Below are 18,543 nucleotides of genomic sequence, written 5' to 3' on the forward strand. Positions count from 1 at the left end.
GCAGCTAAGATTGCAGATGACATCTCATCCATGTAACCTATTCCAAGGGCTTCGGCCAAGTTGTTATACCCGCCCAGGATTAAGTGTGAGAACTAGTAAATACCCTTCACTGGTTCGTGGGTTACTTAGTGTGGAACTAGATATAACCCATATCCTACCACTCCTTCTTGCTCCTCCCACATTTACTCCTAAAAAGTAGAACTTCATAACCAGTGTTCTGTGAACTTATGGCGTAGAACTAAGGCCTTCATTTACAGAATTTGGTGTAGGGCAGTGCAGCAAGTCACATTGTTGCCCTGCCCTATGCCAAAGTGAAAGGGCAGGAATGCACCACATTTATGCAATACGGTGCATTCCTTTCCTTTTTTCCTGTGCTGATGCCGTTTCGGCAGCCTAGCGCCAAGGCAGGCATGCTTGCACCATGGTGCAAGGGTGCCTCCTTCGCATGCAGGATTGTTTTTGTGCAGGATGCGGTACCTTCCTGCACAGAAACAACGCTAAGAGGTGCTTTCCTCTTTCTATGTGTGCTGCAGAACACGGCAAACACAGAAATAGCCAAAAAAAAGGAGAAATAGAGATATTTCTCCTTATTAAGCCTCACCTTGGGATGCGTAATGATTTGGAACTTCCCTGGGTTTACATGAGTTTGTAAATCTAGGACAGCGTCAAAATCCATGGGTGCTGCGCGGAAACATTCACCGCTATACCCATGGAAAGCCTCCTGAGCCCAGAGTAAGGCGACGCATCGATTTGCTCTGTGTAACCTAACTGAAGGGTTTGTGTGGCTTCATAAATATGATTCTGAGCTCCGCGTCAAGCATGTACCGCTGTTTCGTGGTGCAAAAATTATACAAGGCTCTCATAAATAACCCCATAAGCACATTCTTGGGTAGGCACAGCTCTGGCTGCATAACATTTAGGATTATGTATAGTAATACTACTGTAGTACTACTTTACATATTCAGAAATGGTTGGTGACTAGGATCCATAGTTCATATGGGTTTGAACAAGATAACACTCTTTTCTGTAAAAATTCTGGCATATGGCTGTGCAAATATCTTTTCAATGAAAGGTTAAATTGCTGGCTTTCCTAAGATTTGTGTGTGCAGAAACAGTACTCGAGCACAGATGTATATCTTGGGTCAAAATATTCTGCTCCAGTTCCAAGATATAATTCACCTGATAATTATGTCATAGAAAAACCTGCTAAGCGTTCAAACTATGACCAATATTGGTGATTTCTGTGTAACTCGTAAATGCCTTTGGATGTTTAATCGGTCACTGGTGGGAGACCATGTCTGTAATCATTAAAGACTTTTAGGTTCATAACTAGATGTGTGTGAAATTTCATCATTTGGTTTTGCGTAATTATCTGAAACTTTGCCAAAATTACACGAAATGACTGAAAATGATGTGAAATGCAAAACTGGCATTTGGCACTGTAATGTCTCCTCACATCCATTTTCAATATGCAAATGCGTTTTGCAATCAAAAAAAATATTGCGAATAAACAAAATCAGTGTGAACAACAGCCACTTGCTCCCGATTGTTCATATTATTCCTGTGCATTCGGAGTAAATATTTGGTGCCAATGAAACATAATTATGAGATGCAGTGTCATAGCCTGATTTTGTGAACTTTGTGTAAAAACCGTATCCCGAATTTACCAAACTTACGCTAATTAAACCAGCGTAAGACTGGACCTACTAAGGGGCATATCAGGTCGCCGCTTTAGCGTCCGTTTTCGGACAGAAAGCGGCGATAATTGTATAGCCTTATCAGCAAGGTCACGCTATCGCGTGAATCCTTGCCTTATTGCCCTTTCCCCCAATGCCCATCTGCGCACCTCTAATGAGATGCAGAGTGGGCGTTCCACCCCAAGAGATCGGGAGAAATGTCACTAAGCGACATTTCTCCTATTTTCTAGCCACACGCTAACCTGCAGAGCGACAAGAAAAGTAGCTATAACCTCAGTTATCGCTACTTTCCTCACGTCTGCTTGTCAACTGACTTAGCAAGGAAGGTGGATATCATGGCTAAGTCTGCCTTGCCCTATCAGCAAGCTTTCGCCAAACGTTGTGTGATTATCGCTGAATTTCCAGCGATAATCGCACAGTTGGCAGCTTGGGCGTTGAATTTTATCGCTTTGGAGATAAGCGTTGCTGATAGCACGCTATCTCCGTGATAAAATTCAGCATTGGTCGGCGATAATTATCCTCATGCTAAGAGCGCTGAGCGATAATTATCGCCTGGCCTTGATGATATGCCCCTAAGAACCTATGCTCCGCACCTGTGATTATCTTTTGGGATACTCTCTAGACCGCTGTGAGATGATACACTGAGTTATACTATCCTAGATTAGAAACACGTACAAATGTGGCAATTACGATCCGGTAAAAAATTTCCCCGTACGACTCGTATCCGGTCTTTTTACCGTACGAATCGTACAAGTGCCGTACAAACTGGCAATCACGATTCGCATGGTAAAAAGTCCATACGAACCGCATTGGGAATCATTCCCCACACGTCCTCGGGTCGGAACATGTGTCCGACACGTCCTCGGACGATTTACCGTACAAATGTGAAAAGTGAAGTCCGACCGAGGAATCACGATCCAACCCGTGCGTCCGATCTCACAACCGTATGGTAAAAACACCGTCCGCACTGAACTCCCATTGCAACCATGGAGACATGTGCCCGCATACGCGCCCAACACTCCCCCCAGCACCCATACGTTCGAGTCGTACTCCCCGTGAATGTACACCCCCCCTGTATGTACACCCGTGTACGTGTCAAACCCCCACCCGTGAATGTACACCCCTGTACATTCGAGTCATACCCCCACCCCTGTACGTGTCGTACCACCGTGTATGTACACCCCAGTACGTTCGAGTCCTACCCCCACCCGTGTACATGTCGTACCACCGTGTATTTACACCCCTGTACGTTCGAGTCGTACCCTCACCCCTGTACGTGTCGTACCACCGTGTATGTACACCCCTGTACGTTCGAGTCGTACCCCCACCCCTGTATGTGTCGTACCACCGTGTATGTACACCCCAGTACGTTCGAGTCCTACCCCCACCCGTGTACATGTCGTTCCACCGTGTATGTACACCCCTGTACGTTCGAGTCGTACCCCCACCCCTGTACGTGTCGTACCACCGTGTATGTACACCCCTGTACGTTCGAGTCGTACCCCCACCCCTGTACGTGTCGTACCACCGTGTATGTACACCCCTGTACGTTCGAGTCATACCCCCACCCCTGTACATGTCGTACCACCGTGTATGTACACCCCTGTACGTTCGAGTCGTACCCCCACCCCTGTACGTGTCGTACCACCGTGTATGTACACCCCTGTACAATCGAGTCGTACCCCCACCCCTGTACGTGTCGTACCACCGTGTATGTACACCCCAGTACGTTCGAGTCCTACCCCCACCCGTGTACATGTCGTACCACCGTGTATGTACACCCCTGTACGTTCGAGTCATACCCCCACCCCTGTACGTGTCGTACCACCGTGTATGTACACCCCTGTACGTTCGAGTCGTACCCCCACCCCTGTACGTGTCGTACCACCGTGTATGTACACCCCTGTACGTTCGAGTCATACCCCCACCCCTGTACATGTCGTACCACCGTGTATGTACACCCCTGTATGTTCGAGTCATACCCCCACCCCTGTACGTGTCGTACCACCATGTATTTACACCCCTGTACGTTCGAGTCATACCCCCACCCCTGTACGTGTCGTACCACCGTGTATGTACACCCCTGTACGTTCGAGTCGTACCCCCACCCCTGTACGTGTCGTACCACCATGTATGTACACCCCTGTACGTTCGAGTCCTACCCCCACCCGTGTACGTGTCGTACCCCCGTGTACCTACACCCGTGTACGTCAGAGTCGTACCCCCACCCGTGTACGTGTCGTACCCCCGTGTACCTACACCCGTGTACGTCAGAGTCGTACCCCCACCCGTCTACGTGTCGTACCCCCGTGTACCTACACCCGTGTACGTCAGAGTCGTACCCCCACCCCTGTACGTGTCATACCCCCGTGTACCTACACCCGTGTATATCAGAGTCGTACCCCCACCCCTGTACGTGTCGTACCCCCGTGTATGTATACCCCTGTACGTCAGAGTCGTATCCCCACCCGTGTACGTGTCGTACCACCGTGTACCTACACCTGTGTACATCAGAGTTGTACCCCCACCCGTGTACGTGTCGTAGCCCCATGTACCTACACCCGTGTACGTCAGAGTCGTACCCCCACCCCTGTACGTGTCGTACCCCCGTGTACCTACACCCGTGTACGTCAGAATCGTACCCCCACCCGTGTACATGTCGTACCCCCGTGTACCTACACCCGTGTACGTCAGAGTCGTACCCCCACCCGTGTACGTGTCGTACCACCGTGTACCTACACCCGTGTACGTCAGAGTCGTACCCCCACCCGTGTACGTGTCGTACCCCCGCGTACCCCCACCCGTGTACGTGTCGTACCCCCGTGTACCTACACCCGTGTACGTCAGAGTCGTACCCCCACCCCTGTACGTGTCGTACCCCCGTGTACCTACACCAGTGTACGTCAGAGTCGTACCCCCACCCCTGTACGTGTCGTACCACCGTGTATGTACACCCCAGTACGTTCGAGTCCTACCCCCACCCGCGTATGCATGGAGCGTACCCACACCACAACATCCTAAGGACGGAGCGCACCCCAGGCCCCAACATCACAACCGATAGTACGACTCGTACCAAGCCACACACAAGGACAGCACTGTACAACAAAAAGGCCCATGTACACACCGTATACACGCCAAAAAACGCACGTACACAACCAGGACAAACCAAAACGACACAATAATACACCATTCGAATGGCACAAAGCCACAAAACATGTCCAACAACTACCAAAACAACACATTCACTGACCTGCAATAGCCAAAAACAAACAGAGGCCCAAAACACCACCACTCCTTATAACACACCCACCCAAACTTCAAACACAGCCACACCCACCAATGGACCAATAAAAAGGGCCCACACACACAAACCATGAGCCTTTGCAACAGACTCACTGCTGCCAGACCCCACAGACAACCTACAGCACCAAACTAGAAGCTTCACCACACCTTACACTTGCACAACTTCACACAACCACCTTCTCAAACACACCCTCATCACATTCACACACACACCTGCACAACCACACACACCCACCCACAACCATCCACACACCCCCCCACCATCCACACCCACACCCCTCACCATGCCCACTAACAAGAATCCAAAGTTCAGTAACCGAGAGTTGGAGGTCCTTGTCGATTAAATCCTCAGAGTCGAGCCACAGCTCTTTGGAACCTTGGTCAGACAGACCAGCATGTCAGAAAAAACAGCCATGTGGCAGACCATCGTTGATGCTGTGAATGCTGTTGCGGACACCAGAAGGAACAAGCAGGAATGCCAAGCCAGGTGGTACGATCTGCGGAGGAGGGTCCGAGCCAAGATGCTGGATGAACACAACCAGGCCAACGCCACTGGAGGAGGGCCGTCCCGCAGACCCGTACACTACCATCCCTGGGAGGAGAGGGTGATGGCCATACTGCCGGTGGAGGCAGTCGAAGGATTAGGAGGACTCCGAGACCCGGGTGAGTACACAAACAACGCACCTCACATGGGGGGAACGTCATCCACAACCAAAATCACAAATAGGCACGCAACCACCCCAAGCTATCGCATGACTCAACCACACTCCATGAACACGCACATGCCACTGCCGCCACCATGCCCTATGCACCCAGCTGGACAATGTCAAGTCACAGGCCACAGAAGACACCAACACATGACACGGTAACCCGGATGGCGGGAGGGTGGGCCCCAAAATTCACATACTGCAACTCAGAAGCAGACAACAATGCCCTCTGCCCACATGGCCTAGGTCACAGCCAGACAAACAGTGTGTCCCCACACAGGAAAGACTTGCCAGCAAATGGCGGACGCCTTGCATCAACACATGGGGGGGAAGGCATTGTTTTGCACATGACAGCAGCTAATGAACAGCCAACATTGTGAAAGAGTGGCAGCACACACCACCACAGCAGCAGCGCAAAGACACACACTACACCCAATGGGTGCCTGGAGATCAGAAACAAACTCACATCAACAAGCCAAGGGCCATTCAAAGATCTGCTAACAGTGTGTGCCCAGGAAGCTGGGCTGAGGTGACAGAGGCTGACACACAGAGGGAGGGAAAGGGGGACAGAGTAGGAGGGAGAGGGGGACAGAGAGGGAGGGAGACACAGGAAGACGGACAGAGGGAGGAGGCTGACACACAGAGGGAGGGAAAGGGGGACAGAGAAGGAGGGAGAGGGTGACAGAGAGGGAGGGAGACACAGGAAGACGGACAGAGGGAGGAGGCTGACACACAGAGGGAGGGAGAGGGGGACAGAGAGGGAGGGAGACACAGGAAGACGGACAGAGGGAGGAGGCTGACACACAGAGGGAGGGAGAGGGGGACAGAGAGGGAGGGAGAGGGTGACAGAGAGGGAGGGAGAGGGGGACAGAGAGGGAGGGAGACACAGGAAGACGGACAGAGGGAGGAGGCTGACACACAGAGGGAGGGAAAGGGGGACAGAGAAGGAGGGAGAGGGGGACAGAGAGGGAGGGAGAGGGGGACAGAGAGGGAGGGAGACACAGGAAGACGGACAGAGGGAGGAGGCTGACACACAGAGGGAGGGAGAGGGGGACAGAGAGGGACGGAGAGGGGGACAGAGAGGGAGGGAGACACAGGGAGACGGACAGAGGGAGGAGGCTGACACACAGAGGGAGGGAAAGGGGGACAGAGAAGGAGGGAGAGGGGGACAGAGAGGGAGGGAGAGGGGGACAGAGAGGGAGGGAGACACAGGAAGACGGACAGAGGGAGGAGGCTGACACACAGAGGGAGGGAGAGGGGGACAGAGAGGGAGGGAGACACAGGAAGACGGACAGAGGGAGGAGGCTGACACACAGAGGGAGGGAAAGGGGGACAGAGAAGGAGGGAGAGGGGGACAGAGAGGGAGGGAGAGGGGGACAGAGAGGGAGGGAGACACAGGAAGACGGACAGAGGGAGGAGGCTGACACACAGAGGGAGGGAGAGGGGGACAGAGAGGGAGGGAGAGGGGGACAGAGAGGGAGGGAGACACAGGGAGAGCAAATCAGTCCTTTGGTGTGTGGGAATGTCTGCTCGTCAGCAGGTGGACTGCGTGCATGTAGACAAGGGTGGCCAGTGCCAGCACCCCCCCTCTCCTCCATGGCTAAACACAGGGCCATGTCACAACCTGTGCACGAGCACAACGACAGCTACCTGCATCATTGAAGTGTGTGTAACTACTTCATGTGCCACGTACAGTGCAACACGGAAGGCGCCAATGCACGGCTCGCCACACCTGCCCACTCCACTGCTGACTGCAGTCACACTTGACGCAGCAAGTAAGACTGTGCCACACATAGTTAAAGGTGCCAAACCTGTGCCCAAGGGACACACCCATGCACAAGTGCACTGTGAGTGGAATGCCAGACAGATCCAAATTCCCAGAGGAAATGTTCCAACTTTGAAACTGATGAAACATGGATGTTGCATGGACCAAAATTAACATTGTCTCTCTCACACACAGGTCAACCTCGTGGTTCACCCCCCAACACTGGGGGGGAAGACTCACAGGACCCGGCTCTGCGGGAGGCCGATCCCACCGGCAGCGACGACTCTCACCACTCTGTGGACGAGGCCGACCAACCTGGCCCCTCTGGTGTCCAACGACCTGCAGCACCTGCGTCAGGTACAACGGGGCCAACCACCACACCCACTCCTGCCACATCCCAGGAGACACCCAGGATCCCTGCCCCACCACCACAAAGCAGCCAGGCTGGCCAGGAAGGACACGGTGTCCCGGGCACCCAGGAGGAGGCAGGCGACAACACCAATGCCACCCCTCAGGGGTCCCGGAGACCCGATGTGCCCACAAGGGCAGGCCAGGTGCAAGTGGGCAGGGGTGGTGGGAGTGGAGGACGGCGGAGGCGCCAGCCTGACCAGTTGGCTGGGGACCCGGTATTTTCCCATGTCCGAAACATCCTGGACACATACCGGCAGGACACCACGGGCCTGGCCCAGGTTGTGTCCGTCCTCGAGGGGATCAAGACCCAGCAGGCCCAGCAACATGCGGAGCTACATGCCTGTCTACTGCAACACCAACGGAGGATGGAGGACGGACAGGCTGAGCTCGTGACGGCGTACACGGGAATTCACGATACACTCCGTCGGATGGCCGACAACATGGGCAACCCTCCCTGTGCCAGAAGGCGGAGAACATCACCACCCACAGGGAGGGATCAGGAGGAGGAGGAAACATCCGACGGAGCATCCCAGACGTCGTCACGGCCTGCTTCTGAGGGTCCCCGCAGGAGGGCGGGTCGTCCACGGAAAAGACCGTGAGGGTCGGCGCTACATCACCATCTCCCAGGACACCTGGCCTGGCACCTGGCCCACTGGAGCAACAGCATCACAGCATCAAAAGACATTCTCTGCCACATGGCCTTGCTGGTCACTGTCTGACCAATGTTGACAAAGACTGTGGCATGGACTCTGAGGATTTCCTATGGCAAGGACACCAACTCCCCTACTGAACTTTGGATTCCAAACACCCGGAAAGCCCCTCATGTCATACCCCCCCCCCCACTAAAATAAAAAGTCACACCATGATGAGACGATGCCTGCTGGTTGCATTATTACCTTACATGTGTCTTGTAAAGTCTAACCATGCCTGAGTTCTCTATTGACTTCAACCATCCACAATCTGGAGCATGAGTCTGGCACAGGACACACGGGTCACAGTGTATTAGGCAAGACAGACATGGAGCACCATACACACCCGTGATGGGCCCAACCAGCTGAGGGGGTGGCCGCACAACTGTGCTGACAGACATATTGAGTACAGCAACAGTCATGCGCAGAGGTCAGGGATCATGTCCAGTGTCCTGGGGGGCACCCAGGTATGTGTAGACAGGTGGCAGAACCATGTCCTGCAAGCTTGAGTCCGGTGGATGCACCTAATGGGGGCCTGGCCAACGTTGGATGCATGGGGATGGCACATGTCACAATACCCACACAGTCATGGACATCATGCACGATACACAGTCACATCCCACAAACACAGCTTGCATCTTGCTACTCGACACATAGACACATAGCCACTATCAGGGAAAACCATGCCAGACATGCTGGATGCACTGTGGCAACACACCAGCATTGACTGAGAAGAGGCACCTTGGAGGCCTAGGGACACCTTTATTAGTCATGTTTTCGGGATTGCAGAGGCAACTTGAAGTACACATGAACACTTCATGTGGAGTAACATGTGGGTCCAACACTGGCACCCCCCTTCTGCAGCACAAATGCGTGATAGCCATGGAACTGGCACACAAGCGTCGGCTAACAGCTAAACACCCACAGCTGCTCACGGAGAGCCTGCCATACACCATTGATCAGCTGATGTGGAAGTCCCACAGCATGTCAACCCAATGCAAACCGTATGTGTCCGAGGGCAGTGTTACACACATTGATGCCATCATCACTATCCACTATCCCATCACAGATGACTGTCAACTAGTCTGACCATCTATTCAGGTGTACCCAGCTGCATGTCATGTGTACCATGGTGATGCAACATGTCTGCAGAGGAACCAAACATCGACAGGGGCAGTGTGCATACATCGTGAACAACTGCCACACCCAATACACCCCTGATGCATCCCTTACCCTAAGGAGACTTCCAAACTTGTCCGTGCCTGTAACGCTGAGTCAGCACACGATGACGTGTCCATGAGGAATAGCAGTGCCACAACAATGCAACCAGCAGACGGCATGCGCAAGTACCTGGGGAAGAGAGACACACAAGCAGTCAGACACAAGAAGCACAGCCACTTGCATGTGCATTTACTCGACACATGTATGGATGACAACATGCTAGGTCACAATTATGACTGGGGAAATACAACCATCACTGGCACCATCACTCCAGTGACACACCCACACACACCTCTGACTCACGTGCCATACATGCAGGTGGAGACACACATCACAACACATGCCACACGGGGACCAATGCGTGCACACTCAGACACTGGTACTCACCACTAAGCAAAGAATTTGCGTATGAGCCGAGTCCGGATGTCCTCTTGCGGCTCCACATCCTCCACATCACTAGCCCCATTGCCAAGCCCTTCATCCTCCACGGGTGGATGGTCCTCGTCATCTTGATCCAGGATGAGTGGCACAGCTTTCTCAACTGCCATGTTGTGCAGCATGCAGCAGACCATGAAGATTTTGCAGACCTTCGCCGGGGCATATGGCAGTGCGCCGCCGGTCTTGTGTAGGCACCTGAATCGGCTCTTCAGCAGGCCAAACGTCCTCTCTATCACTCGCCTTGTCCGGCCATGGGCGGTGTTGTAGCGGAGCTGGGCCGGCGTGATGGGGTTGCGGAGAGGTGTGATCACCCATGGCATGTTGGGATAGCCAGCGTCCCCTACATGGGAAGCACATGGACATCGTTAGAACAGGAGAAGCGGTCGTGCTGGAAGTCAACGCTAAATACAGGACAGACAGAGTGTACCCACCAACAACACATGCTCGTTCGTTGCGCAGCTGCATCATCATTTCAGGCATCCTGCTACGCCTCATGATGTAGGCATCGTGTGCTGATCCTGGGAAACGAGCACAGACATGTCAAATCACCATGTTGGACAGACACACCACAAGGGCATTGATGGAGTGGTAGTGCTTGCGATTGCGGAACGCTACCTCCTGTGCGTGTGGTGGTACCAAAGCTACATGTGTCCCATCTATGGACCCAATGACATGGGGCATCCCTCCCAGGGCATAGAATCCACGCTTGACCACAGTCAACATTTCAGGGGTTGGGAAATGGATAAACTCATCCAGGTGAATCAACATGGCCTCTAAGAAATCATGCAGCACACGGCAGAACATGCTCTGGGACATGCCACCAACATGAGCTATGGTATTTTGAAAGGTACCCGTGGCTAGAAAATGTAGGGCTGCCATTTCCTTCAGCTTGGGTGTCAGTGCCGTAGGATACCTGTGCAGCGGTTGCAGGTGTGGTGCCAGTCTCGCCGTCAAATCCAGAATCAACCGTTGGGGGAAGCGGTAGCACCGGATACAATCATTCTCCCGCATGGCAGCCAAGTCCGGAATTGCTCTGGGAAGAGGCGGTGCTCTTCAGGAAATTGGAAATGACAAGGAGGAGTGAGTGCACCACAACAACAAAGAATTTGCCCTGAGCACATGTTAATCTGTCTATACACATATGCTACATACGGAGTGAGGTATGTGCCACATGCCCTGGACACGTATGGCTTGCAGGTGACACTCCTCCCAAGACCCAGCGACACACGCAGATTGAGAACCTCCACATGCCATGGCATGGGATTAGCTGTGTCCCAGTGCAAGTGAACAGCCAGACGCAAGACAGGAGTGACATACACCCACACATCAGCAGAAGTAGGATGTCGATTGCAGAGACTGGTATCGGAACACTAGAGCCACAGGTCACATGACATTACACTAGGACAAGCCACACACCTTGCCATGAAGGTGCACATGTGATGACTCACCACACATTCATAGAGAGGATGCAGACATGTCCTTGTTACGCTAATCCGTGTCCCATGCATACATACGCACCTCACATCCGAGACCACATGTGGCCTGGTGTGCGTAACAGTGTGCCATGGCCATCTACACACAGACACATGTTGGTTGCTGCAACGGCTGCAGCTTTTGAGGGAGCTCAAACATCTACCTAATGTGAACCCCCCAAACATACATGACATAGTCACATCGTGCACCGTGGGTAGTGACATGTCAGGTGTGGTAACCCCTGTACCGGGCCTCAGGGGACACTTCCGTGAGTTGGTGTCCGTGCCATGCCAGTGACGCTCATGCCAAGTGTGCAGTACGACATGCACACATGTCAAAGGAGTCAAGGGCATGCCTGGCACACATTGCACCATCACACATTACATATGTACACATCTCATCATACATCAGGTGCCTTCTCCACACAGGAGTATTGTGCCACATCACACCCTTTCACACCTGTGCCCCACACATGTAGTACTGGCCAGACAATGCCTTGATGTCCATCCATGGACAAGTATGTCAGCCCTATCCCTTCCTGTGTGCTGTCTGTCACCACTGTGATGTGTGAAAAACACCGTACTACTGCTAAGAGGGCCTGTGTACCTTCCCGTATCACTATGGGAGTGCTGCCGTATGTGTACCCATCGTGATGGTGAGCGTACAGGCGTGTGTACGGTCCGTACCACTACGAGTACGCATACGCGAGGACACCCATAGTGGTACGGCTCGTACACACGCCTGTACGGTCCCCATCACTATGGGTGTCCAAGCGTATGCGTACTCGTAGTGGTACGGCTCGTACACACGCCTGTACGCTCCCTATCACTATGGGTGTCCTCGCGTATGCATACTCGTAGTGGTACGGCTCGTACACACGCCTGTATGGTCCCCATCACTATGGGTGTCCTCGCGTATGCGTACTCATAGTGGTACGGACCGTACACACGCCTGTACGCTCCCCATCACTATGGGTGTCCTCGCGTATGCGTACTCGTAGTGGTACAGCTCGTACACATGCCTGTACGCTCACTATCACTACGAGTACGCATACGCGAGAACACCCATAGTGATAGTGAGCGTACAGGCGTGTGTACGGGCCGTACCACTACGAGTACGCATACGTGAGGACACCCATAGTGATAGTGAGCGTACAGGCGTGTGTACGGTCCGTATCACTATGGGTGTGCTCGCGTATGCGTACCCATAGTGATAGTGAGCGTACAGGCGTGTGTACGGGCCGTACCACTACGAGTACGCATACGCGAGAACAACCATAGTGATAGTGAATGTACGCACGCGTGTACGGTCCGTAACACTATGGGTGTTCTTGCGTCTGCGTACTCATAGTGGTACGGCCCGTACACACGCCTGTACGCTCACTATCACTATGGGTGTTCTCGCGTATGCGTACTTGTAGTGATAGTGAGCGTACAGGCATATGTACGAGCCGTACCACTATGAGTACGCATACGCGAGGACACCCATAGTGATAGGGAGCATACAGGCGTGTGTACGGTCCGTACCACTACGAGTACGCATACGCGAGGACACCCATAGTGATGGGGACCGTACAGGCGTGTGTACGAGCCGTACCACTACGAGTACGCATACGCGAGGACACCCATAGTGATAGGGAGCGTACAGGCGTGTGTACGGGCCGTTGCTATGCATTTGGGGTGCCCTAGGGCCCCGGAACGCACCGTACCTGTGTGTGAAACTCCAAATTACATAGGGGACACATGGGGGACAAGTATTAAGGCCTACATGCATGCTGGTTGTCATGGAGACCAAGTTTTAAGTTTGAATTTGTTCTGGAAGGTGCACAGCAGAAGTCAGTTGGAATGAATCTACATTGTTGCAATGTGTTTGTGGGGTTGACATCATGCTGACGAAAAAAACAGAATAAGAACCCACTGACTGCTAGGTTTGAAGGGATTGGAGGAAACATAGGATGCAAATGTGAGTGACCAATCACTCTGCACTCCTGTGAATGAAATGGGCCAGCAAGGCAGATATAAGGCAGCCAGGTCCCATGAGGGAGCACTTGCCTGCACATCTCTGTATTCCACGACCCAGCTGCTGCTACTGAATCCCTGGAACCATGTCAAGGGCTGTGGAGAGGTCACAGCCATTCACCCTGGAGGAGAACATGGCTTTGGTGGATGTGATCCTCCCACAGTACCCCATGCTGTATGGGCGACCAGGTTATCAGGTGAGTGCAGTGTCCACTGGCACAGACTGTGCCCCTTTTTCGTGACTGTGACTTCTGGCATTGTGTCCAGGTGTGACCCACATGCTATGTACTGTAGGGGGGGGTCCCAGGGGAGGGAATGCCTGATGTCTCCCAGCAGTGCCCAGAGACAGGAGGGGTGGGTGCAGAGTCCTCCCAGCAGTGCCCAGAGACAGGAGGGGTGTGTGCAGAGTCCTCCCAGCAGTGCCCAGAGACAGGAGGGGTGGGTGCCTATCACTCCCAGCAGTGCCCAGAGACAGGAGGGGTGGGTGCCTATCACTCCCAGCAGTGCCCAGAGACAGGAGGGGTGTGTGCAGAGTCCTCCCATCAGTGCCCAGAGACAGGAGGGGTGGGTGCAGAGTCCTCCCAGCAGTGCCCAGAGACAGGAGGTGTGGGTGCCTATCACTCCCAGCAGAGCCCAGAGACAGGAGGGGTGGGTGCCTATCACTCCCAGCAGAGCCCAGAGACAGGAGGAGTGTGTGCAGAGTGCTGGGGTGTGTGCGGAGTCCTCCCAGCAGTGCCCAGAGACAGGAGGGGTGGGTGCCTATCACTCCCAGCAGTGCCCAGAGACAGGAGGGGTGTGTGCAGAGTCCTCCCAGCAGTGCCCAGAGACAGGAGGGGTGGGTGCAGAGTCCTCCCAGCAGTGCCCAGAGACAGGAGGGGTGGGTGCCTATCACTCCCAGCAGAGCCCAGAGACAGGAGGGGTGTGTGCAGAGTGCTGGGGTGTGTGCAGAGTCCTCCCAGCAGTGCCCAGAGACAGGAGGGGTGGGTGCCTATCACTCCCAGCAGTGCCCAGAGACAGGAGGGGTGTGTGCAGAGTCCTCCCAGCAGTGCCCAGAGACAGGAGGGGTGGGTGCCTATCACTCCCAGCAGTGCCCAGAGACAGGAGGGGTGGGTGTGATGCACAGTGTGAGCCTTGATAATTGATTGTGTCTTTGCCCTCATTCCACCTGTGTACTTTCACTGGCACGTACTGCTTTTGCCCTTCCCCAGAGGAGTATGTCCCTATGGCAAAGGTGCAATGCGTTGGCTGCATGACATGCCTTGTTGTAACCAGCTAATTTGTTCCCATATGTGTCTCTGTGACATGTTGCAGGTGTATTGATGTAGTGTCACTTTTTCATCCTCACAGGTAGGCGCCACTGCCAAGGAGCAGATCTGGCTGACCGCCGTCAGTGCCATGAGGGGTGCGGATAGCATTACAACAAACAAATGATGGACGGAATGCTGACAATGCAGACATTCTCCCCAGTCAAGAGATCTGGGTTAAATCCATCGTTCTTTTGCCCACTACGCCACCCCAGTTCAGACATGGCCATATGCAAATCAGTCTTGACCCTGTGCCTCATGGGAACAGTCCAGCCCGAACTGCCAAGCCATGTCTTCCCTGGACCGGAATCAAGCATCCTAGGACCGGTTTCTGGCTATCAGCCGTCATCAGCCAGGATAGCTTGACTCCAGTGGCGTAGTGAGCACGGGTCCCACGTCTGGGAATACCCATCCCACTTAGGGCGAAAAGCATTACAACAAACAAATGATGGACGGAATGCTGCGGATGGTCGGAGGCGGAGCCTGTCCCAGGTGAGGAAACGCTGGCAGGATATCCGGTGCTGGACGCGGAGGATCGCACGGGTCCTGCTGGGGGACTCACCTGAGAGCCGTAAGAACCGCGGGTGCCGCCGTCTCTCCCACATCCACGAGCGTGTGCTGGCGGTGGTCTTTCCCGACTTGGACAGGCGCCGACAGGAGATGCAGCAGCAGCAAGGGGGTAGGTACATGTGTGTTTGTTGTGTTTCACCAGCATTTGTACGTTCACTGTTCCATGGGTACACTGCCAGGGTTTTATGGTGCTGTGCGGATCCTGTTACCCACAGTGTTGCAGTGCTCTCCTGCCTCCCTTCCCCTCCTTGCAATGTGTTCCCTGGTCTGTGTGTAGTCACTCGGTCACAAGGTTATGTAGCCTGGCACCTTCTCAAAGTGTACTATGCCTGCAGTATCATGTGTGGGGGTGGTGTGTAACAGGTATTGGGACCTTGCCTGTGCCCTGTCCCGTTCTGGACTTGTGGGTTCCATGTCAGTTGGCCCTAATGCTGAGTCAAGACATGGGAGTTAATCTCTCAAGTGCGAGGCCTTCCAGCACACATGTCCTATGTGGTGGCCTGTGACATGATGTGCATGAGTGTGCGGTACGCATAGTGCAGGGATGTTAGCGTGTGTTGCAGTCATTCCCATTCAGGAGCATGGAGTTGTGTGGCCACTACTGTCCCCAGGGGCATATTTTCCTAGGTCTCATGTGTGTAATCCGTAAATGTCGACAATCTCTGTGTCTACAGCATAGGTTGTGCTCTGTGCCAGTGTCCCCTGGCACCATGTATATTGACGTGAAATGTAGTACAAGTGCCCACTGTCCAGCCTGACCTGATTTTCCCAGTACATACTCACGGTGGCCATTGCCTGTGTGTCTTGTTACAATCATCTCATGATGCCCATTTGTACATGCTTATTTGGACAGGCGCACCTTGGGTATTTTGTGTGCAATATAGAATTTTCGCATCCCATGTGTATTTCACCCAGACTAAGAGATGTACGTGCTTCCTGTGTCTCCATAGATTTGTCTCATGTAGGGGGTGGGTAGCGGGCATGGCCGACATGTCAAGACCTGAAATCTCCATGCTAGGACTGGCCAGAGTGTGATGTTTGCCTGGACATACACTCAAGGTGCAGTGTGCCAGTCAGGGTGGGCATGTTATCAGTATTACCTATGCTGCATGTGCCTCTAGTACCTGCCTATGGTCCCTGCTCATCCCTATTTCCTGCCACGTTGTGTGGTGCAGATGCAGTGCTGGATTGTCCCCAGGGCCTTGCTCCTCAGTCAAAATTCCATGTCATCTCATTTGCTATCGTGTCATGCTCTCCATAGTTTTTCGGTGGCATGGTGGGTCAAACAACTGTGTCTTGCAGGGCCTACATATGTACCTTGTTTAGTAGTTGTAACTCTTCTTTTGTTTCAGGCTATGCACTGTAACCTAAGTAGATTGGACTCATGTGACATATGTATACAGGTGTATGATTAATTTCTGTCTCTTCACCCTGCCCACAGCATCGTCGGGGGACACGGAGGGAGACATGGACACAGACGGCGCAGAGGGACCGAGCACCAGTGCCAGCGGTGAAATCGCGGCTGGCACATCGAGTGGGCCTGAGGCGGAGGAGAGTGAACCCGGGGACCTGTCGACTGGCACAACAGAGTATGAAGCTGACGGGTCCGAGGATGATCTCTCCGAGTGGGCGGTGGCTGCACCACCATCTGACAGCAGCCCTACATCTCGCACCGCCCCCTCCATTGGCATCAGCCGCCTCCCACGTGCTCGTGTCCCTTCCCAGCGTCCCCAGTCACCGCATGTCTCCTTCCTGCAAGGCACCGCACCCCCTGCCCCTGTCTCCACTGCTGCCGCCAATGCCGAGTCTGTGGACATCCAGCGGCAGTTGCAGGTTGGTCAGACTGTGATCCTTAATGTCCTCCATGCCCACAGCCAGGTCCTCAACAACATGGAGGCATACTTGGAGGGCATTCATTCATCGCAGGCTGACCAACGCAACTTGCTGAGGTCGATAGACTCGACACTGACTGCAGCAGTGGGTCTCCTGCAGCGCTATGTCCCACCCCTACCCCTGCCCCTTCCACACTTCCCACTCCCATACCTGTCCCACATACACCCAGACGTCAGCATGCACCCACCACAACAGACACAGGCACCACACCAGCAGGGAAGGTCCGCCGCACACCTCCTGACACGCACACACAGGGTGTAGTAGGCACACCCACTGGGTCGGGGGGCAAACGTGTGACACGCAGCCAGAGTGGGAGTCCGCATTCCACCCAATCCACTCCCTCCAAATCCCCTCCCCTCAGCTCTCCTGGCCACATCTCCCCCAAAGACTTGTTTATGGCCGCTCTGTCCCTGAGCCCCACATTGACACCACCCCGCAAGTGGTCAAGGAAGTCCATGGTCAGGGTGCTTGAGTCCCCCCCCCTGTCCACACCCAACCCCAGTGGCGCTGCGACCCATCCCTCTGACCCCCCCCCTCCTTGGGGCCTGTGGTTCCTTCGGGTGCAGGGGAGTCCCTGGAGGACCTTGCCAAGGTGTGCAGCGCGCTCCTAGAATCCACCTTTGGCCCTGCCCCACCCCCTGTGGTGGAGTCCTCCATCCCTGCACCCAATTCGCATACCCTTTGCCCTCCTGTCCCTGCGGTGCCTGTTCCTTCCCCCCCACATGATGCCCTCACCCCTGTGGAAGACGACGACTTGTAACTGTGCAGGCAAGCTAGGGGACACGCATCCCACTGTGTCCCCCATCCAGCTGTGACTTCTGGACTGCCCTATGGGCTTTGTTACTATTGAACTTTCTAAGAACAAACAATTTAAGATAATGCTGATTAAAGCCATTTTTGTTTCCTTTGAACACTACTGCTTTACTGATATTGCTGTTGGTGGGGCTGCTACATGAATATGGGTGGTGATCATGTGTTGGGTGTGTGGGAAATGTAGTAGTGTGCTGGTCATAGGGGGAACCCTGGTATCTGTGTGCCATCACACCGTGTTAGC

Source organism: Triturus cristatus, chromosome 1_2, assembly GCF_964204655.1.
Source record: "Triturus cristatus chromosome 1_2, aTriCri1.1, whole genome shotgun sequence".
Taxonomy (NCBI): Eukaryota; Metazoa; Chordata; class Amphibia; order Caudata; family Salamandridae; genus Triturus; species Triturus cristatus.